Genomic DNA, 22865 nt, shown 5'->3' on the forward strand with positions numbered 1-22865 from the left:
GTACTTAGAACCAGTGGTAATTGTATAACAATCAGCCCTCCGGAAAGAAAGAGAGAGAGGGAGAGGGAAAGAGAGAGTGTGTGTGTGTCTTACAAGTTTCACTAATGTAAAGAATGTGTGGCACGTACTTTGCAAATAATAATAAAACATATAATATTTTTAATATAAATTTCATATAGCCAATGGATTCTTTTTTTTTTTTTTTTTGAGACGGAGTCTTGCTCTGTCACCCAGGCTGGAGAACAGTGGCCGGATCTCAGCTCACTGCAAGCTCTGCCTCCTGGGTTCATGCCATTCTCCTGCCTCAGCCTCCTGAGTAGCTGGGACTACAGGCACCCACCACCACGCCCGGCTAATTTTTTGTATTTTTAGTAGAGATGGGGTCTCACTGTGTTAGCTAGGATGGTCTCGATCTCCTGACCTCGTGATCCACCTGCCTCGGCCTCCCAAAGTGCTGGGATTACAGGCGTGAGCCACCGTGCCCAGCCGAGTCATCTCATTTTTATATTCTGATTGTGTAGACCACGTCTGGGACATGTGGCCCAATTCTGGACCCCTGACTTCTAGAGGCACATTATCAGAAGAGGTTTTAGCAAACATTGAACTACTAGTTGCCTACCCAACATCATTCTTCCCTATTCTAGCTAATGAAACTACATCTCCCAGGCTCCCTTGTGCCTAGGGTGATCACATGGCACAACTCTGACCAATCAGCTGTAAGTGGAAAGCCAAGGGCGCCTTCTGAGATTGTTTTGCTTTCCTTAGTTAAGCACCACTTCTTCCTTTTGTCACTGTTTTTTCTTGCTTCAAACGGGGACATGAGGCTGGAGGTGGAACGGCCATCTTGTGACCTTGAAGGGACATTCTCAATAATAGATAGGGAGGGAGAAAGATAGAAGGAGCCTGAGATATTGATAGGATCATGAAGTAACTGCATAAACTAATTTTATAAGAAAGAGAATCCCTTGTTAGTTCATGCCATAATGAATGACTGAGTGGATGAGAACTAATGCTTATGGAGCACTTACTATGCAGCCTATTGCAGCCTATTTCACATGCATAATGTCAGTCTAGGTTACTGAGTTTGGAGTTTATCCTATTGCAATGGACAATGAAGTGAAGTTTTAACAGGAGAGTGGCAACCACTGGACCCAAGTCTCCATCCAGGCAGCCAAATTCAGTGCCAACTGAGAGGGTCTTCTTGATGAGGAGACTGTGTCTTAAGACAAATTGTGAATGAAACTAAGAATATTTGACCTGTTTCAGAGGATGTCACAGTAGAACACTATGTGAGGGGCCAGGCATATTCTACTGGCCTCAGAGGCCAAATCTGGGACCAATGAGTGAGAATTTCAAAGAAGACAGTGAGTCTATAGAAGGAAGAAGTTGTTTTATTTAGGAAGTCAGTGAATTCCTTGTCAACAGAGATATTTACATAAGCGGACTGCCCATTTGGGAGGAATGTGGAAGCAGGTACAAGCAGGAAGCAGTGTGACCTCTGAGGTTCCCTCTTACTCTGAATTTGGTTTTACGACCCAACTCTAATGGGCTCATCTTTCTGTCTTTTGATTCTGTCAAAGCTTGAAAAGTGGCCATAGGACTCCTGGGCCCCTTTCATCTTATGTCTTATAAGATTCTAGAAAGTTGGTTGATGTGTCTTTTAAACTTGAGCTCCCACTGCCCCACCACCAGGCACACGCTTATCAATCTCTTTCTTCTGTGGTTTTGTTAAAGGGTCTTTCATGTGTATTAAAAATGCAAAACATCTGCCCAATGCTAGTTTCAGAAATGCACGAATGTGAAAGGTTTGGTTTTTACAAGTTTTCTTATGACAGCTGCCACAGTGTCATTAATATGTAAATTCCATTGGCTGAGAAGGTTGACTTTTGGTCATAAATCGGCTGTTTCCTCTTGATAATCCTGTCTGACTCTCCAGCTGTCTAGACAATGGAAAAATTAACACCATGAAACAGAATAGTTTAAAAACCTTTGGAGCCAAATACTTAAAAAAAAAAAAAAATCAAAATCCGTGGCAAGGAATGTGAGACCAATTAGTTAATTATGCAAGGAATCCCTCTGGGGCACCGACCTTGAATAATAATAAGACCTTATGTATGAATAGCATGATAATAGTGTGAAAAAGTACTTTCCGTACTTTTTGATCCCTTGGAATGTGTGACTATTCCCGTGACCTTCCTGCAAGGTTATAAAGACCACCAAAATGTGACACCTCATCTCTCCAGCATTGCCATCACACTCTCAACTTTAATTTTTTTTTTTTTTTTTTTTTTTTTTTAGAGTTTTTTATAGGAGTCTCGTTCTGTCACCCAGGCTGGAGTAGAGTGGCGCAATCTTGGCTCACTGCAACCTCTGCCTCCTGGGTTCCAGCGATTCTCATGCCTCAGCTTCTCAAGTAGCTGGGACTACAGGCACGTGCCACCACACCCAGCTAATTTTTGTATTTTTAGTAGAGACAGGGTTTCACCATATTTTGGCCAAGCTGATCTCGAACTCTTGACCTCAGGCAATCCACCCGCCTTGGCCTCCCAAAGTGCTGGGATTACAGGTGTGAGCCACTGCGCCCAGCCTATCTTTAACTCATTTCTTGCTAGAAAATGCAACCCCAACCCATTCAGCTAGGTCAGTATGTGTCCTAATTAAGGGAAAAGAAAATTACACATACATCATTTTTTTCAAAGTCTTAAAATTCTTCATTGGCTTTCCATTGCTTTTGATATCATAACCCCTGAGATTTTAACATGAATACTACGTGATTTGACCACAGTCTACCTCTCTCCATTTCTTGGCAGTTTCCCCTGAGCCTTCTCCCCTCTGTCTAAACTGACTCTTTTAAACTTCTTCCAGTGTGCGATGATTCTCCCTCCACTTGCCCGCCACCATCCAGGTACCCCCTCACCTGGTTAATGCCTACTCATTCAAAAGTCACTTCCTCAGGGAAAGACTCCCTATCCCAAAGTACATCAGGCTTTTTTGTTATACATCTTGATAGAATAATGTTCCTTTCCTCCAGAATAGAGGTCAACACATGACAACCGTTGGGCTAAATCTGGCCCTCCACCTGTTTTTGTAAATAAAGTTGTTTTTTTTTTTTTTTTTGGAAATGGAGTTTCGCTCTGTTGTAGTGGTGTGATCTTGGCTCGCTGCAGCCTCTGCCTCCTGGATTCAAGCAATTCTCCTGCCTCAGCCTCCTGAGTAGCTGGGACTACAGGTGCGCGCCACCACGCCTGGCTAATTTTTGTATTTTTAGTAGAGACAGGGTTTCACCATGTTGGCCAGGATAGTCTTGATCTCTTGACCTCATGATCCACCCACCTCAGCCTCCCAAAGTGCTGGGATTACAGGCATGAGCCAACAGGCCTGGCGTAAATAAAGTTTTATTTGCACACTGTGATACTAATTTTTTTTTTTTTCTGTATTGCCTATGACTGCTTCTTGCAGAGTTGAGTAGTTACAACAGACACTGTATAGCTCACACAACCTAAAATACTTTCTATCTGGCCATTTATAGAAAAGTTTGGCAAGCTCTGTCCCAGAGCATTGGTCTTGATTTGTAAAGATACACTTATCGTTAGATTATTTGATTATCTGTTTCCTCTTCTAGACTCTGGGTTCCAAGCAGACAGGAACTAGGTCTTGTTCACCCCATGACTCCATGTTTCCAGTGCTTAGCACTTGGCAGTTGCCCAATAAATATCATTGAATAAATAAAGAAAAAGAAGAAGAAATAAGAGAATGAAAGAGAGGCCGGGCACGGTGGCTCATGCCTGTAATCCCAGCACTTTGGGAGGCTGAGGCAGGTGGATCAGCTGAGGTTAGGAGATCAAGACCATCCTGGCCAACATGGCGAAACCCTGTCTCTACTAAAAATACAAAAGTTAGTGGGTGTGGTGGTGGGCACCTGTAATCCCAACTACTTGGGAGGCTGAGGCAGGAGAATTGCTTGAACCTGGGAGGTGGAGGTTGCAGTGAGCCGAGATCACACCATTGCACTCCAGCCTGGGTGACAGAGTGGCAGAGTGAGATTCCATCTCAAAAAAAAAAAAAAAAAGAAAGAAAGAAAAAGAAAAAGAAAAAAAGGAACAAAGGTTGGGCATTACTGTGATTATCTGTGATGCTAAAAATTCAGATCTTTTGAAAACATATCTACAAATTCTTAGACACTCCTGTCTTTGAGAGATGGAGGGTAGGTGCTCTTCTCTGGAAACTAGGCAGCATTGGACTGCTTTGACCAATAGACTAGAGTGGAAGTGCCTCCATATGACTTCCAAAGCTAGGTCATAGAAGGCCACGAAACATCTACTTTGTTTGCTGGAACACTCACACTTGGAGTCCTGAGCCATTACGTAAGAAAACCAGTTATCCTATGCCTACCATGCTGGGGTGACCACATGTGACCTTCCAGTTGATAATCCATCGGGGTCCAGCCTTTCAGCCATCCTCCCAAAGGTGCCAGGTGTATGAATGAAGCCATCTTGGACTCTAGACCAGCCTATCAGCTGGTGAGGTACTACTGAATGATCTCTGTTGAGAGCATAGAACAGAAGAATCACCCAGCCGAGCCCTGCCTGACTTCTGCATGCACAGAATTGTGAAATATAATAAAAGGCTCTTATTTTAAGTCCCTGTGTTTTAGACTTGCTTGTTATGCAGTAGCAACTCACTGCAACACACTATGACTGAGCTGGTGACAAAAGGGTATCTTGTTAAAGTTGGTGTTTATGGAAAGTCATCAAAATTGCCTGTTTGCCGGCCCCACCAGGCAGTTCCAGATTGGCAGAGCTCATTTTTGTGCTCATTTTTCCAGATAAGGAAATGAACACAGGTTAATTCAGTTTAACAGATGCATCAAGGGCCTGCAATGTGGATCGTTTTGTCCCTATAGGAACTACAGATACGCTTTGTTTCAGAGCTGGTGGGGAGACATTAAGGGCTTGGAGGGGGAAGTGATATAAACCTTCCTAAATAGCCTGTCTTTCTTTCCAGGCCAGTGAACCTGTGACCTTCTCACATTTAAGTAGAACACCAAGAGTGTTTTAAAGGAAGTTTTCAAAGACTGGACAGGACAGTATTCCTATTGGGTGGCTGCCAGGGAATGCTGGGTCCGGAGAAGGATGGGTTTGACAATATGCAGAATGACATTCAGGGTCTGGGGTTCCATTCCAGGAAATGGCGATTGTTGGCAGTACAGTTTCCACCCTACCTGTCCCACCTCCAACCCCTCTAAAAAAATCCTCTTTTCCTATTTTATATTTTTAATAAGGAAATGATTGGCATGAAGAGCAATAAGTCTTTTCTGCTGTTCACTTGGCTTCTGATGGGCAGGAGCCAGGTTGCGTGGCACGAATGTTTCCTTGTTGAGTTGCTCTGTGTGGGTGGGGAGCTGGGCCCTGTGGGGTCAGGACCAGGGGTTCCACAGGGGTATGCATTTGGAGGTTTATGAAGGGTGGTCTATGGCCTCAGGGTTTGGAATATGTATGAGTCTAAAGCAAATGTACTAATCCATTGCAGAGCGGTCCTACTTCTTATTCCTCCCCTAAAACACAGCACACTTTACCCAAGTGACTTTGGAAGGCAGCTATGCTCCCCACTATAAACCAGTGCCGCACTACTTAAGTGACTTGGATTCCTGTTCCACCAAGGGACGATTTGGATAGACATTTATACCCCTAGGTCCGTAAATTGTGATGAAGGAAATTTTAACACGAGTCTGGAAACAACCACCCTTTTCTCACGGCCAAAGTAATCCGATGAAAGATTTCTGAAAGGTGGAGACATCATAAATCCCAAATAGAAGGATAATTTTACAACAGTTTGGAGGCTGAAGAAAAAAATAAAAGAGTGAAAAGAAAGAGCTGGAGCTCAATGTATGGGGAGTTGGAAGAAGTGAAGGCAGAAAAGTTCACCCAGAAGGAAACCATTGGAGTTTTCCAGCCAGAGAGCAATTCTGAACTGAAATGAATGAACCAGAACTAAAAGTCTCAATTTCCTTCCTGAGCTGTAGGAAAATTGAAAATCTCAGTCCTCGTTGGATTCCAGTGGAAATAATTGTCTGCTCCCCTAAAAATGGTGAAGCGCAGATCTGGATGGTGTCCCGTCTGGACATCTCCCTTCTGCCCCTGTGGCCGGCTCCAGGCCCCCAGCCCCAGCCTCTGTCTCTTGACTGCTGTCACAGTGCAAAATGCTTTTAAAAGTCCCATGAGGCCGGGCGCGGTGGCTCAAGCCTGTAATCCCAGCACTTTGGGAGGCCGAGGCGGGTGGATCACAAGGTCAGGAGATCGAGACTATCCTGGCTAACATGGTGAAACCCCGTCTCTACTAAAAATACAAAAAACTAGCCGGGCGTGGTGGCGGGCGCCTGTAGTCCCAGCTACTCGGGAGGCTGAGGCAGGAGAATGGCGTGAACCCGGGAGGCGGAGCTTGCAGTGAGCCGAGATCACGCCACTGCACTCCAGCCTGGGAGACACAGCAAGACTCCGTCTCAAAAAAAAAAAAAAAAAAAAAAAAAAAAAGTCCCATGAAAGTGGCATTGGGATTTGGCTTAGAAAAGAATTTTTTTTTTTTTTTAACTCAATTTGTGCCTGTCCCAGAACAGCCCATTAAAACATGCCAGAGACACACAGGGTCTTTGCCTCTCATCTTCAGCCAACCTGGCCCGTGAGACTCGTGATCTCCTCGGCTTCACCGGTTCTTGCCCTTCATCTACAAATCGAAGTTAAAGTGCATTATCCCTCCTGTGACTGTTAGACAGGTAAATAAAAGTGATACACACAGGAGCAGCTTCAAGTTCCTGGGAAGGACAGGATTTTAAAAACCCATGTTGTGATCGGGAGTCGCACTGAGACAGGAGCAGCTGACTGCGTGGGCATCGTGTACCCCGGTCCTCCTCCTGAAAACCCCAAGTCCTGTCAGTCCCAAGGGGCCATCTCCTCCTCTGTGGCTTCCTCAGCCTTGGGGTCTTGGGGGTGAGGGTCAGAGGCACCTGGAGACACAGATCCCTGGAGATAGAACAGGATGGAAGAGATGCAAGGGCTTCTTTGCGACTGTTAATGAAGCACGGGAAAAATCCATCTGTCCCCATGCCTTTGAAGCCGGTCGATAGAAGAGGCTGCCATTCTGTTTTTCCAGATGGGAGGAAACCACTGTGCTGCCGGTGCCTGGTCCTGAAAAGAGCTGTGTTTTGGAGAGCAGAGGGAAGGGAGGGCTGCTTCAGCCCAGGAAAACAGAAACGGGGCTCCCGGAAAGGGTATTTGGGGAATGGTGCGGAGGCGGGGATTGAGAGGTGTATTTGGGGGCTGCGGTTTCTTTCTTTTTGTTTGAGACGGAGTTTCGCTCTTGTTGCCCGGGCTGGAGTGCAATGGCACGATCTCGGCTCACTGCAACCTCTGCCTCCTGGGTTCAAGAGATTCTCTTGCCTCAGCCCCCCAAGTTGACAGGATTACAGATGCCCGCCACCACGCCTGGCTAATTTTTGTATTTTTAGTAGAGATGGGGTTTCACTATGTTGGTCAGGCTGGTCTCCAACTCCTGACCTCAGGTGATCTGCCCGCCTTGGCCTCCCAAAGTGCTGGGATTACAGGCGTGAGCCATGGCGCCCGGCTGGGGCTGCGGTTTCTAAACCCTGTGTTATGAGGGTGGTTAGGACGTGGTATCTGGGGCCAGCAGTGCCCTTAAGCTTGGCTGGCGGGGTGGAGGGCTGCCCTGGGACTGTGCTTCACAGAGCCACGCTGTGCACCTCTTCTGGCTGTGCCCCTCCCCAGGAGGGCAAGGAGTCCACCCAGAGCTTACAAAAGCCCCAGCAGGGCACGGTCAGACTCGAAAGAGCCCCAGGTGCAAACTTTAAGGAGGCACTCACACTCCAGATGGTGCAGGCGCAGAGGTGGAACCTGTGAGTGGGTGCCCCCTTAAACCGGGCTCCCCAGGGCAGCTCTTTTGCTTGCTCTCATCCCAGCCCTGGCCCTAGACAACTCCTGATACTTAGGACCCCAGAATTCTCTGCCCAAATGACTAGAGTCTGGGACAGACCACCTTGCTGGGGTGAGGTGGCTGATACAGGGAGCATGAGGGGAGCATGGACACACAGGCTGGAGTGTCCACTGTGTGTGCAAGAGGCTCCTTTATCCAGTGTAGATACAACACATGGGATGTGTGGGATATGTGGGGTAGGTGCATGTGTGTAGAATGTGTGTATAATGTTGAAGAAGTATCCTTTTTTTTTTTTTGAGACTGCACCCTGTTGCTCAGGCTGGAGTGCAGTGGCACGATCTCGGCTCACTGCGACCTCCGCTTCCTGGGTTCAAGCAATTCTCCTGCCTCATTCTCCCAAGTAGCTGGGATCACAGGCGCATACCACCATGCCAGGCCAATTTTTTGCACTTTTAGTAGAGATGGGGTTTCACTGTGTTGCCTAGGCTGGTCTTGAACTCCTGACCTCAGGTGATCCACCCACCTTGGCCTCCCAAAGTGCTGGGATGACAGGCGTGAGCCACCGCACCTGGCCTGAAGTAGTATCCTTTTATTCCCACCCTGCTCAGTTTAAGAAAATTTACATCAGGAACTGAGTTTTTCTAACACCCTTCCCAATGTCTTTTGAGCTCATTATACACATAATAAATATTTGGAAGCTGAGCGGTTACTAGTATTAGAGTTGCTGCATCTCCAGACATGACCAGAGTAGGAAAACCAGAGCACACTTGGATAGATATTGACTCTCACCCACATGTAAAGTGCTGCTATTGCTGCAATTACTCTCATGCACAAAAACAAGAACACTTTTTCTCGAAGTTCAGCAATTTAACTTTCCATCGTGGCAACCCAGGAATCCAGGCGTGGAACACTTAGGTATCCATGTTCTCTGCTCTTCCATCCGGCTTCCTACAACATGGTGGCAGGACTTTGTGTGGATGAGTAAGCGGGTGAGGATTCTGGGTTTGTGCCTGACTTTCCCTGCTCAGTTCCAGTGTCCAGTGGGGCATCTGTCTGTCAGGTTCCAGGGACAGGCGGACCCCATGAGAGGAGCTGGAGTAGTCTGTGTGGTAATGGGGTATCCTGGGGAAGAACCATTGTGTGTTTGTGTAGCTATCATGAGGTTTGTGGTCTGTCTTCACAGTCACTAAAATAACAGATTACATCATTTCGGAGGTTGGATTCTATTTTTTAATTTATTTAACAAATTTATTTTTCCAGATTATGCTTGCATTTATTTTTTTCCATTACCATTAAAATAAAAACTATACATTTTCAATTTCTCTTTTTTTTCTTTTTTCTTCTTTTTTGGGACGGAGTCTCGCCCTGTCTCCCAGGCTGGAGTGCAGTGGCGCGATTTCAGCTCACTGCAACCTCCTCCTCCTGGATTCAAGCGATTCTCCTGCCTCAGCCTCCCGAGTAGCTAAGGTTACAGGCGCCTGCCACTACACCCAGCTAATTTTTGTATTTTTAGTAGAGATAGGGTTTTGCCATATTGGCCAGGCTGGTCTTAAACACCTGACCTCAGGTGATCCGCCCACCTCAGCCTCCCAAAGTGCTGGGATTGCAGGTGTGAGCCACGGTACCCAGCTACATTTTTGATTTCTTATAGAACTTATTTGCATCTGGATATCCACAGATATCTATAGATTTTTAAAATAGTTTTTTCTTTCCAGCTTTAGTGAGGCATAATTGATGGACAATGAATTGCATGTATTTAAAGTATACGATGTGATGGGTTTTGACAGATATATGTACCCAGGAAACCAGCACTGTAATCAAGATAATAAGTGTTTTCATCCCCACCCCCCAGCTGCTAGATTCTTTTTGGTGATGTATTTAGTATATGTGTGTGTGTGTGCGTGTGCACACGCGGTGCACCACATGTTTTGATATACATAAGTATAGTAACATGATTGTAACAGTCAAGCAAATTAACACGGGTCTGGGATTTTAAAGACAATGCTGTCCTCTCCCTCACTTGGGAACTGAGTCCAGAGAGAGGACGTGTGGTCCACAGCCACTCTTGAGTCAGATACCAGGGCTCTCGCCCCCCAGCGCTGACAGATGAGCCTCTCAGTCCTCCACACTGCATCTGCGGTTGACCAGAGAAGAAGAAAAGTTGCCAGAAGAGCCTCTAAAGAGTAACTTTTAAAGTTATGTGGTGTTGCTTTGTTAATTTTCCAGACAAATTAGCCTAGGTCTCTTTTGGTTGCAAGTGACAGAAAATCCAACGAGGTTAAGCTCTAAAATAATTTACTGCTGTATTTGGCCAAAGTTGCAGGCTTTGGGTGCAGCTGGATGTAGGGGCCTCAACAGTGTCATCAGGATGTGATTTCAAGCTTCTCTTTCTCGAATTCTTGTCCCCATCTTCCCCATGTTGAGTCTGTTCTTGGGCTTCTCCTGTGGCCACCTGCAGCAGCAGCCTCACCTGGCGCTCACAAGACGGCGGCACCAGCTCCCGATCTTGGAAGAAAAGAGGAAACCGGGTAGGGCGCCGTGGCTCACGCCTGTAATCCCAGCTCTTTGGGAGGCCGAGGCGGGCGGATCACGAGGTTAGGAGATCGAGACCATCCTGGCTAACATGGTGAAACCCCGTCTTTATTAAAAATACAAAAAATTGAGGCCGGGCGCGGTGGCTCAAGCCTGTAATCCCAGCACTTTGGGAGGCCGAGACGGGCGGATCACGAGGTCAGGAGATCGAGACCATCCTGGCTAACACGGTGAAACCCCGTCTCTATTAAGAAATACAAAAAACTAGCCGGGCGAGGTGGCAGGCGCCTGTAGTCCCAGCTACTCGGGAGGCTGAGGCCGGAGAATGGCGTGAACCTGGGAGGCGGAGCTTGCAGTGAGCTGAGATCCGGCCACTGCACTCCAGCCTGGGAGACAGAGCGAGACTCCGTCTCAAAAAAAAAAAAAAAAAAAAAAAAAAGAAAAGAAAAGAAAAGAGAAAACTGGCTTCTGGATCCCAGCATTCTCATTGGCTCCTGTGGAGTCATGTGTCAACCCTTGAGCCAATTACATGGCTGTGGGTCCCTGGGTTCCTGCTGCCTGGGTGGGGTTCCGTCTCAACCCCTTCTCTGAAAGCTCATGGGGGTGGGTCTCTGGAGGAAAATTGGGTGCTGTTTAGGAAGAAAATCAACATGCCCAGATGTCTGCTGGATCAGTGAAACCGAGTTTGATAAAATAAAAATATCGAGAACTCTCAAATTTGCCTAAACCTGGGCACCCCGGCTGTTTGCCCATTAGTGCCTCTGTATGAGTCACCTTGGTTTTCTAGGTTCATGGGTCTACCCCATGTCTCCACGTTCTTGGATCTTTATAAGAACCTTGCCACATTCAGAGTGGGGCCAGAGGAGGAAAAAAGTTGCTTGCTTGATTAATTAAATCAATTACTTAATACCCTAAAGCTTTCTGATGCTGTAAAGTGCAGGTTTCATATACTGGGCATGAGGGGTTTTCATAGACTCCACTTGTGTTGCAAATTAAAACAACGTTAAATTCCTTAGTAATCCTAGCAGAAAGAAAAAAAAAGTAAGAAAAAAGAAAAGGGAAAATAAAACTCCTCTTATTTCCAAATCACTACCAGTGGAATTTTAAAAATTATTTACACACTTAGCCGTGAGTCCCTTTATACCTGACAGGTTTGGCAGTAAGGCCGGAGCAATAATTTAAAACAGAAGTTGGGAGTATGGATAATGAACTCCCTCTCTTTTCCAAAATAAATGTACCATCGGATCCACAAGAGAAGTGACTTTTCCGAAGAAAGGACTGTACGTTTGGGAGCCAGGGGCCCCTGATGCTGTGTGAGGTAAGCCGAGAGCACAGTGTGTTACTGTCTGTGGACGCGAGAATGAAATGAGGGGTATTTCTTTGATTTATAGTGGAAGGAAACACCGATTTCTTGTCACAGATCATTACAGTTGAATTTAGGTCAAACTCATATGCTTATATGGAATTACTAATGCATGGAGGTACTTTCTGCTTTTTGTTTTTAACTCACCAATCATTATCTACAGGAATTTTTTTTTTTTTTTGAGATAGAATTTCACTCTGACGCCCAGGCTGTAGTGCAGTGGCATGGTCTTGGCTCACTGCAACCTCTGCCTCCCAGGTTCAAGAGATTCTCATGTGTCAGCCTCCTGAGTAGCTGGGATTACAGATGTGTGCCACCATGCCCAGTTAATTTTTGTATTTTTAGTGGAGAAGGGGCTTCACCATGCTGGCCAGGCTGATCTTGAACTCCTGACTTCAAGTGATCCGCCTGCCTCGGCCTCCCAAAGTGCTGGGATTACAGGTGTGAGCCATCATGCTTGGCCATCAACTGAATTTTATACTGAATTTTATTCTGAAAACAGAGAAGACTCCATTATCTGCCTGCTGATGTACACATTCCGGAAGGGGTCATTGTTGGACGGTTGAGTGAGTGCACTGGGGTTATGTTGAAATTGATTTGGGAAGACACTACAGCAAGGAAGGAATCTTGAGGTCTCTAGAACATTCCTAGGCTGCTGCTCAGAGTGAGAGTTTGTAGTGGACACTGCCAGGGTCCAACCCATATCTGTACGATGGCCATGATGCTCAGCTCAACTCCCGAACACCAGTGCCTGAAGGCTTTTCACCTGCACCTTGGAAGACCACTTTTCCCAGCCAGCAGCTGGAAGTACTGGGGGTTCCACTGCCCCCAGAAACCCTCAACCAATGGCCCTAAGCAGTTGGTATGTAAGTACCTCAGTTCCCTCGTTCCTCAGGTGGCATCATTCTTCTTTTAAAGAAAAACTTCCTTATTTTGTAATTATTTTATTTTACTTTATTTTAGTTATTTGTTTTTGAGACAGAGTCTCCCTCTGTCGCCCAGACTGGAGTGCAGTGGTGTGATCTCGGCTCACTGCAACCTCCGCCTCCCGGGTTCAAGTGATTCTCCTGCCTCACCTCCTGAGTCGCTGGGATTACAGGCGTGCGCCACCACGCCTGGCTAATTTTTTGTATTTTTAGTAGAGACAGGGTTTCCCCATGTTGGCCAGGCTGGTCTTGAACTCCTGACCTCAAGTGATCCACCTGCCTTGGCCTCCCAAAGTTCTGGGATTACTGGCATGAGCCACCGTGCCTGGCCTATTTTGTAATAATTTTAAATTTACAGAAATTTGCAAAAAAGAGCTGAGAGTTTCCATATACCCTTTTCCCGGATTCCTCTAATGTTGAAATCTTATACAACCACAGTATGACGATCACAGTGAGGGAACGGACATGGATATGATACTGTTAACAAAATTACAGACCGAATCCACATTTTATAGGCTTTTCCACGAACGTCCTGCTTCTGTCCCGGGATCCAATCCAGGGTCCTCCTCTGCCTTTAGCTGTTGTGTCTTAAGTCTCTTCCTTGTCATGGTTTCTCAGTCTCTCATGACCTTGACATTTGTGAAAAGCACTGGTCAAGGATTTTGAGAATGGCCCTCCATTTGGATTTGTCTGCCGTTCTCCCATGTTCAAGACGAGGTTATGCATTTTTGGCAAGAATGCCACAGAGGCGATGTTGTATCTGTCTCGGTGTTACGTCAACATTAATCTCGATCACTCGGTTAAACTAGCGCCTGCTGATGTTCTCCTTTGTAAAATTTCTATTTTTTTCCCTTGTAATGAATAACTTCCTTGGGGGAGAAACTTTGAGACCTTGCAAATATCTTATTTCTCTTAGAACTTTCGCCTACTGATTATGGCATCCACTGAGGGGCCCAGCACACAATGGCTAGTGTGGTGTTTGCCTGTGTGATGATTTTCTATTTTCTTTACTTATTTACTTGGAATTTGTTAATTTATTGTTTCATTTTATCTATTTGTATTTAAATTTATTGATGTGATTATTTATTTTTAATTTATTACATTTATTAATTAGAATGCCTTTTCTAAGGAGGATGTCCCTTCTGGGTGGCGTAATTCCAGGTCATGAACTTTGCACCGTTGCCCAGTTTCCTCGTGGGGTCAGCTCCATGGCCCACAGGGGTAGCTTGCTTGAAACTCAGGACACCCCTGTGGCTTTCTTCCCTTCCCTGCCTTATTTTCTGACTCCCCAGGGGTCACCTTCCAGACAGCATCGCTGCACTTAAATCCTGACTCAGCATCTGCTTCTTGGATAGTCCAAACCCAGACAGCCCCTCTCACAGTACAGCACTTCTCCCCACCCCCACAGATGGGACAGGGACGGAGACCAGGTCACTCCAGGGAGAGCCATGGCTAGTGGAACAGCTCCACTGTGAAACTGGTTGAGGTAGAATCCACAATCTGAATGAAACCTTTATTCCACCTATTTCCCCAGCAGCCTCTTTTCTTTGTGAACGCTCCTATTTTCCCCTATATTTTACCTAAATGAATGCAACCGAACAGACCGTGTTTTAGAGCCTCTGGAAGACACCCAACAGAACGTTCCGAAAAATGCGATTACTTTTACACAAAATTGCCAACGTAAATTCAACTTCTTGTGACCAGCCTGGGATTCCCACACAACTGCATGCTGAGGTTGTTTTCCAGAAGGACCGAGGGTGTCCAGCAGAGACTGACGAAGCTGTGAATAGCCCAAGGTGCTGTCTTACATTTTAGGCAGCCAAGAGGTTGACAAAACAAAGGCTTTGGAGCTAAATGGTGGCTGATAGACTTTGGCAATAGCTGAAATCCGTGAATTTCACAGATTTTGACTTCTGATTTCAGAGACACGTGGTGTCTTGATCTCTGGTTTGTAGGAAGCTTGGCTGGGGGGATGTGTGGTAGTGTTTGGCTGGGTGGATCAACACACCAGATTAAACCACTAGATGGTCCTCCTCCCTCCCCACTCCCTCTTCCAGCCCCCTCCCTCCCCCAGCCACTGAAAGTTGGCGAAGAGGCAGTTTGGTAGGGCTCAGGTCAGGCATCTGCCTGAAAAAGGGGTCAGGGATGTGGATAAAACAGAAATTGACCCACTCTTCCCATTGAGCCTTTGCCCAGTTTTGAAATTTTCGTGTCATTTTCTGCTAAAAATATTCTTGAGGGAAACAAGATTTTTTTTTTTTTTTTCAATCTTAGATTCCTAGGAGGACACAGAGGGGGAAAATGCAGATGTAATGAGAGACGCAAATCTAGAACAAATTCACACTCCATTACCCAAAAGCTTCATGTTATCCAAAGTCAGGTATATTTAGAGATGTGGAATTTTCTCTAAACTTTGGAAAGTAATATGTTACATATACTGTATATTACAGAACACCCCCCACCCAGCAGGGTTTGGGGAAGAACTCTGTAATAGCACATTATTTTCTGTAGTAAATTTCAGGAATAGTCACGCTAAGCCGGATCAATAAAGGCTCTAAGTCAACTCACATCAACTCAGTTCAGGTTTTGGTGCCAAATGATTTATAAGAAAACTTGTGGTTTTAAGACCTTTCTGTTTTTTCTTTTCTTTCTTGTTTTTTTTTTTTTTTTTTTTTTTTTTTTTGAGATGGAATTTCACTCTGTCGCCTCGGTGCTTGGAGTGCAGTGGGCGCTATCTCAGCTCACTGCAATCCTCACCTCCTGGGTGTCTGCTTACCTCCTCGTCTCAGCCTCCCAGTAGCTGGGATTACAGGCACGCACCACCACACCTGGCTAATTTTTTGTATTTTTAGTAGAGACGGGGTTTCATCATGTTGGCCAGGCTGGTCTCGAACTCCTGACCTCAGGCGATCCACCAGCCTCGGCCTCCCAAAGTGCTGGGATTATAGGCGTGAGCCACCGCGCCCGACCTGAGACCTTTCTTGATTCTGGATTTGTGGATATGGATAAGGGATTGTGGACCTATTTCTCCTTTCTAGCCTAACATTAGAAATTAGGCTGACTCAGAGAAGCCTGCAGTATTATTTCTCTTTGCTGGAAAAGTTTGCATCAACATCTTTGATCAGACCAACCAGACTCTGGCATAAAAGTTGCTTCCCTGTTTTTTTGTAAGCCAGGGTGTGCTTCTGGGGAGAGAGACAAGAGTGTGGGTGACCAAGAGAGGCCTCTGTGCTATGGGATGTGTGTGAGTAGGGAGAGGCATGAAACTGGAACGTCTGCGTGGGTTTGACCTCCTCTTCCCCAGAGGCCGGCCAGGTTCCCTAGGGCTGGCTACAAACACCACCACCTCGCGTGTCATCCTGAGGATCTCATTTTTGGGCAGCCAAGATACCGCAAAGTGGCCTTATTTCCTTAGAGGGGTGGCTCAGAAAGGGAGAGCAGTTTGGCAATGAAAGAGACACACCACTGCAAGGAAAAATATACGCCCACTGTCAGTTTATTTTCATTGTAACCCCAGAGTCCTCTCGAGGGTGCTCACTGAGGACTATCATTTGCTCTGCACCATTTAGAGAAGAACTGAATTGAAACATATAAATAGGACTTTGAAAATAGAATGGAACACAGATCCTTTCTTTTTTTCCTTTGCAGAAAAGATACTTTGAATAAGTCTTTCAGTCTTTTTGATTTATAGGTTTGCTATTAACCATGGCATTGACCAGTCAAATACAAAGCATGCATGGCTGGAGTTCACCGGGGCCCGACGGGCAAGGGTTTCTCAGTATCAGCAAGTCAGGGCTTGTGCTGGTTTCCTGCTTCTGCTGTAATAAATCACCACAAGCTTAGTGGCTTTGGACAACACTCATTTATTATCTCAGAGTGCTGGAGGTCTGAGGTCTGAGCTCTGAAACGGGCCTCATGGGCTAAAGTCAAGGAGTCAGCAGGGCTGTGTTCCCCTTGGAAGCCCCGAGGAGGACCTATTTCTTGCCTCTTCCCCCTTGTCGAAGCCACGGGCATTCCTCAACTTGTGGCCCCCTCCCCCATTTGAGTCTTTCTGATGCCACATCACTTTGAGCTTCTCTTCTGCCTCCCTCATCCGTCTTTTAGGGACTCTTGTGACTACGTTGGGTTCACCTGCATACTCCAGAATATTATTATTATTTGAGACAGGTTCTCCCTCTGTCACCCAGGCTGGAGTGCAGCGGCATGATCGGGGCTCACTGCAGCCTCGACTTCCCAGGCTTATGTGATCCTATCACCTCAGCCTCCCAAATAGCTGGAACTACAGGCGTGTGCCCCCATGCCTGGCTAATTTTTGTATTTTTAGTTGAGATGAGGTCTCTCCATGTTGCCCAGGCTGGTCACGCCACCCTTCCTTAACCCCTTCTTAAGAACACGTGGTTCTGGCCATGTTTGTCTGATGTTTTCATTTAGCACCTGGTGTACGTCATAAGAGGAAACCAAACGACGGTCAGCTTGGCCTTTCTGCTTCCCCAGTAGCTGCACGGCAGAAACTGGTCGCAGCTGTCTCTTTCCTACCCCTTCACTTGTCTCCCAAAGGTGGATGGAAGCCTCCTAGTTACCAAATGAATAAGAAGTGGAAGGTGACCGAGGGCCATGCATGATCAAATCAAAGGAAATGGCACGTATTCCTCAAGCAGCCTCCTTGTGCTGCAGTGTTGGTGGGACGAGAAGTGCTGCTCTGCCGAGCCCAGTGTGGAAAATAATCCAATTTTCCTCTGACTTTTTCTGTTGAGGATTGCCAAAGAAGATGGCCTGTTTGGCTTCAATAATAGGAACAGCTAACGTTTATCCGGCACCCAGAACACACCCTTGTCCTAATAGCTCCCCGTGGATTAATCCATTGCCCTATGAGACGGGTGCCATTAATTCCACCGCCCCGAGGTCACGGGGCCAGTCATGGTGGTGCAGGATGTGGACCAGGAAGCCTGGCTTCAGGATCTGGGCTTTTTAGCCTGTGTAGTACTTCTTTTTTTTTTTTTTTAGACTGAGTCTGGCTCTGTCGCCCAGGCTGGAGTGCAGTGGCCGGATCTCAGCTCACTGCAAGCTCCGCCTCCCGGGTTTACGCCATTCTCCTGCCTCAGCCTCCCGAGTAGCTGGGACCACAGGCGCCCGCCACTTCGCCCGGCTAGTTTTTTGTATTTTTGAGTAGAGACGGGGTTTCACCGTGTTAGCCAGGATGGTCTCGATCTCCTGACCTCGTGATCCACCCGTCTCGGCCTCCCAAAGTGCTGGGATTACAGGCTTGAGCCACCGCGCCCGGCCTGCCTGTGTAGTACTTCTTATCTACCTTCAGTATGTCAACCCGGAGGCAACTTTCTTCCCTTTTTCAGATGCCTGTAGTTTGCTGATGGAGCCAGAGACCGATCTGGTACTGAAGAGAGGCAAGCTGGGCATGCCCAGCCCTGTCTGTGGTTTGAAGCAGGCTCTCCACCTCTTCATTGCTGGGTCTCAGCACTGGCCCCAGGAGGTCTCCAGGATCTGTGCCATGTTCCGAGCTACAGGGAACGCAGTAGAAGTGTGAACCATGCTGAGTGTGGTGGCTCACGCTTGTAATCCTAGCACTTTGGAGAGGCTGAGGCAGGAGGATCACTTGAGCCCAGGAGTTCCAGACCAGTCTGGGCAACATAGTGAGACCCCATCTCTGCTAAAAATACAAAAAATTAGTCGGGCGTGATGGTGCGCGCCTGTAGTCCCAGCTACCCAGGAGGCTGAGGTGGGAGGATCACCTGAGCCCAGGAAGTTGAGGCTGCAGTGAGCTGTGACTGTGCCACTGCACTCCAGCCTGGGTAACTTGGAGTGAGACCCTGTCTCAAAAATAAATTTTTTTAAATTCATAAATGTACGGATTACACAGTCACTAAAAGTGTCAATGATTCACTATTGTCGCTATTCTGAAGATTAATTATTAAGATTAATAGTTAAGATTAATAAGTAATATTAAGATTAATATTAAGATAATATTAATAATTAAGATTAATTGTGCAATAATAGTTTGAAACCAGAATGATAGGAATGAGAGCACATCTTATGATTTCTACTTTGAAAAAGAGAGGAATTTCATTTGTGGCACAAGAGTAATTTTAACAAAACCCCAACAACCTGGGAGCATTCGGGGCTGGTTAAAATGAAACGTGGAGTCAGTGCGCGGGCCACCTGACAAGTACTCCCCTCTGTTTCCACTTCTCTCTTGCCGTGTTTGGCTTGGCTTCCATCTCTGGGATTTTCTTTCAATTCATTGACTATTCAAAGGGCCTTCATTTTCAGGTCATTTTTCATATAAGACTTTAACCCTTTCTTCTCTCTGCCCGTCAGCCTGGAAAGTGCTTCTTTATTGCCTTTCTTTTCTACTGACATTGGGCTGAACTGTTAAAACTTTAAAAATATGCACATAACATTTAAGAGCTTTTTGTTTGTTTGTTTGTTTGAGACAGAGTTTCGCTCTTGTCGCCCAGGCTGGAGTGCAATGGCGCAATCTCGGCTCACCGCAACCTCCGCCTCCCTGGTTCAAGCGATTGCCCCGCCTCAGTCTCCCCAGTAGCTGGGATTACAGGCATGCACCACCATGCCCCTGCTAATTTTGTACTTTTAGTAGAGACGGGGTTTCTCCATGTTGGTCGGGCTGGTCTGTAACTCCCGACCTCAGGTGATCCGCCCGCCTCAGCCTCCCAATGTGCTGGGATTACAGGCGTGAGCCACCGCTCTCGGCCAAGAGATTTTTATAAATTACAAAGAACAAAGAAGAAAACAAAATAAACAAAAATGGTCCATACCTCCCATAATCCCTGTTTACATTTTGTTGTTGTTGAGACAGGGTCTTGCTCTGTGGCCCAGGCTAGAGTGCAGCGGTGTGATTGTGGCTCACTGCAACCTCTGCCTCCCAAGCTCGAGTGATTCTCCCACCTCAGCCTCCAGAGTAGTTGGGGCTATAAGTGCATGCTGCCATATCTGGCTAATTGTTTTAATTTTTTTTTTTTTTTGTAGAGACAGGATTTCACCATGTTGCCCAGCCTGATCTCAAAACACCTGGACTTAAGCAATCTGGCTGCCTCAGCCTCCCTAAGTGCTGGGATTACAGGTATGAGCCACCATGCCTGGCCCTGTTTCTATTTTTTAAAACCCACTAAAATTTTTAATGTTTGATAATTTGAACAATGTAAAAAAATCCAACATAGAAAATAAGCTCCTCTCTCCTGTTTTTCCTGCAGATTCTGCTTCCTAGGACTGTGTGGATGTAGTAAATTAAAATACAGGATGCCCAGGTAAATTTGAATTTCAGAGGAACAACAAATAATTGTGTAACATAAGTATATCCCATTTAAACATTTCAGGGAACAAATAATTTTTTAGTATAAGTATGTCCCATATATTGCATGGAATATACTTACACTAAAAATTATTCCTGAAAAATTATGGCAAGACACAAGGCTGGCAGCATTGTAGCAAATGGATTTTTTCTAGGTCTAAGGGTTGAATGATACTCGCCACTTGGAATTCATGAAATTACTGGTTGTTGTTTAATCTTATTTCAAACAACAGAATTTGCTTCTTTTTTTTTTGAGGCAGGGTCTTTTGCTGTCACCCAGGCAGAAGTAGTGCAGTGGCGTGATCTTGGCTCACTGTAGCCTTGACCTCTTGGGCTCAAGTGATCCTCCTGCCTTTTTTTTTTTTTGAGACAGAGTCTCACTTTGTCACCCAGGCTGGAGTTCAGTGGTGTGATCTCAGCTCACTGCCCCCTCCATCTCCCGGGTTCAAGTGATGATTGTGCCTCAGCCTCTGAGTAGCTGGGACTACAGGTGTGCGCCATCATGCCTAGGTAATATTTGTATTTTTAGTAGAGACAGGGTTTCACCAAGTTGACCAGGCTGGTCTTGAACTCCTGACCTGAGGTGATCATCACACCTTGGCCTCCCAAAGTGCTGGGATTACAGGTATCAGCCACTGTGCCTCCCCTGCCTCATTTATATATATATATATATGTGTATATATATATATATATATATTTTTTTTTTTTTTTTGTAGAGATGAGGTCTCTATGTTGCCCAGGCTAATCTTGAAGCCCTGGGCTTGAGCAGTCCTCCCATCTTGGCCTCCCAAAGTGCTGGAATTACAGATGTGAGCCATCATGCCTCCCCTGCCTCATATATATATATATGATGAGGTCTCACTGTGTTGCCCAGGCTGATCTTAGAGCCCTGGGCTTGAGCAGTCCTCCCACCTCGGCCTCCCAAAGTGCTGGAATTACAGATGTGAGCCACCGCACCTGGCCAGAATTTGCTTCTTATTTAGTGCTTAAAGAGCTGGTCGATTTACATTTTCGTCATTACTGGATGCTGATCATGCTGATTTAGTGGATAAAGGCAGCAGCTTGTCTCTTCCTTCTGCTGTTAAGCAGGATTCCTCCCAAGCCCAGACGTCTCTGGATCATCTCTGGATGTTAGCCGGAAGTTGGACCTCAGCTGCAAGGTCGTGATCATCTCCTCTGATCTGCTGTCCTCGCCCCCTCGCCTTCCGGTGTGGGGCTCAGCGTGTGTATTTACTCACCTCGCACTGTTTGTTTTCAGATTGAATCCGTGGGAAGGAAGCAAAGGCCTCTGTGTGTTTACTTTGCCCTGTGAGAGCCAGCCCAGGGGGTCAACTCCCTCTCCCACAGCCAGCACACCCACCCCTAACCCACACTGCCCCCGAGAGACCTTGCCCCTTGACAAAATTTTCAAACCTTATACATAATCTCAATCCATTTTAACATTCCAATCCATTACACACACCGACGTGCACGGGGGTGCGAGCCAAAATATTGAACATCTGGGAAGGCCAGGAGGCTGAGCCATCAGATCTGGTCTCAAAGCTGAGCTGCGTCCTGGAAGTTCCCTGCTGCGCCAGAATCAACATGAGAGTTTGGGGAGGGGTGCCCCAAGGCAGTAGGGGGGCAGCAGGTGGGCAGCAGCTGTCTAACAACCTGTAGAAATGCGTTTTGATAACCAGTAGGACTGTAAGGCTGAGCACCAGCTGAATCTCAGCTTTGCATATGTAAGGCTGAAACCAAAGTTTCACCAAACAATACCTACCTTTGAAACCACCTTTGCAAAATTATAACTCAGGAAATGATGACAGTGAGAGAAATCAGACCTGACCAACTCCATCTTGCTTCCAACCTTTAAGCTGTCCTTGTTCATTCCTGCGCGTGGGCCGAACGAACTTTGGGACACAATTCAGTTCATGGTTTGACTCTGACACAAAATTGATAATAACCCTTTCCGGAAAAGACCCCCTTCTTGCCTAGGGACCAGACTGCCTTTGCAGGACTAACAAATTAGCTACGAGATTAGAAGTTACAATTTAGGGGTCATGCAGCCTCTGGCTCCAGGAGTCTCAACCTCCCCAGATTGCACCTAGGAATCACACCACTGTTGTAAAACCTGAGACCAGTGCTGAGGTATTCTGCAGCCCCTGCGTTCTGATGTGCCAGCTAATGCCACCCCGACTGGTCATCTGGCTCAACCAGTTCTGCCATCCCACCCGGGAATAGAAGACAGCAAGAAAAACTCACTTCAAACCCCTGATTCCATCTCCAGTCTGGCCAATCAGCACTCCCCATTTCCCAAGCCTCTACCCGCCAAATTATCTTTATTTTATTTCATTTTTATTTTATTTATTTATTTATTTTTGAGACGGAGTCTCACTCTCTCTATCCCAGGCTGGAGTGCAGTGGCGCAATCTCGGCTCACTGCAAGCTCTGCCTCCCAGGTTCACGCCATTCTCCTGCCTCAGCCTTCTGAGTAGCTGGGACTACAGGCACCCGCCACCACGCCTGGCTAGTTTTTTGTATTTTTAGTAGAGACGGGGTTTCACCGTGTTAGCCAGGATGGTCTTGATCTCCTGACCTCGTGATCCGCCTGCCTCGGCCTCCCAAAATGCTGGGATTATAGGCGTGAGCCACCACGCCCGGCCTGTCTGTAAAACCTCTGATCTCCGAATGCTGGGAGAGTCTGATTTCAGTAATAATAAAACTCCGGTCTCCCGCGCAGCCAGCTCTGCGTGAATTACTCTTTATCCATTGCAATTTGCCTGTCTAGGCACCG

The 22865-nt window shown here is 46.5% G+C and overlaps 1 long non-coding RNA gene across 2 annotated transcripts; it reads left to right on the forward strand.

The window, feature by feature from the left end:
- The first annotated feature begins 19830 nt into the window (after positions 1-19830).
- LOC103876136 lies at positions 19831-22470 on the forward strand. Of its 2 annotated transcripts, none has more exons than XR_002515909.2 (3): positions 19831-19861; positions 19992-20045; positions 21179-22470. It is a non-coding gene; the product is annotated as an uncharacterized LOC103876136 (long non-coding RNA). The 2 variants fall into 2 exon arrangements; XR_002515910.2 differs by having other exon boundaries at positions 19850-19861; positions 21176-22470.
- Positions 22471-22865: the final 395 nt, after the last annotated feature.

This window comes from Papio anubis, chromosome 9 (genome assembly GCF_008728515.1).
Source record: "Papio anubis isolate 15944 chromosome 9, Panubis1.0, whole genome shotgun sequence".
NCBI classification, from domain to species: Eukaryota; Metazoa; Chordata; class Mammalia; order Primates; family Cercopithecidae; genus Papio; species Papio anubis.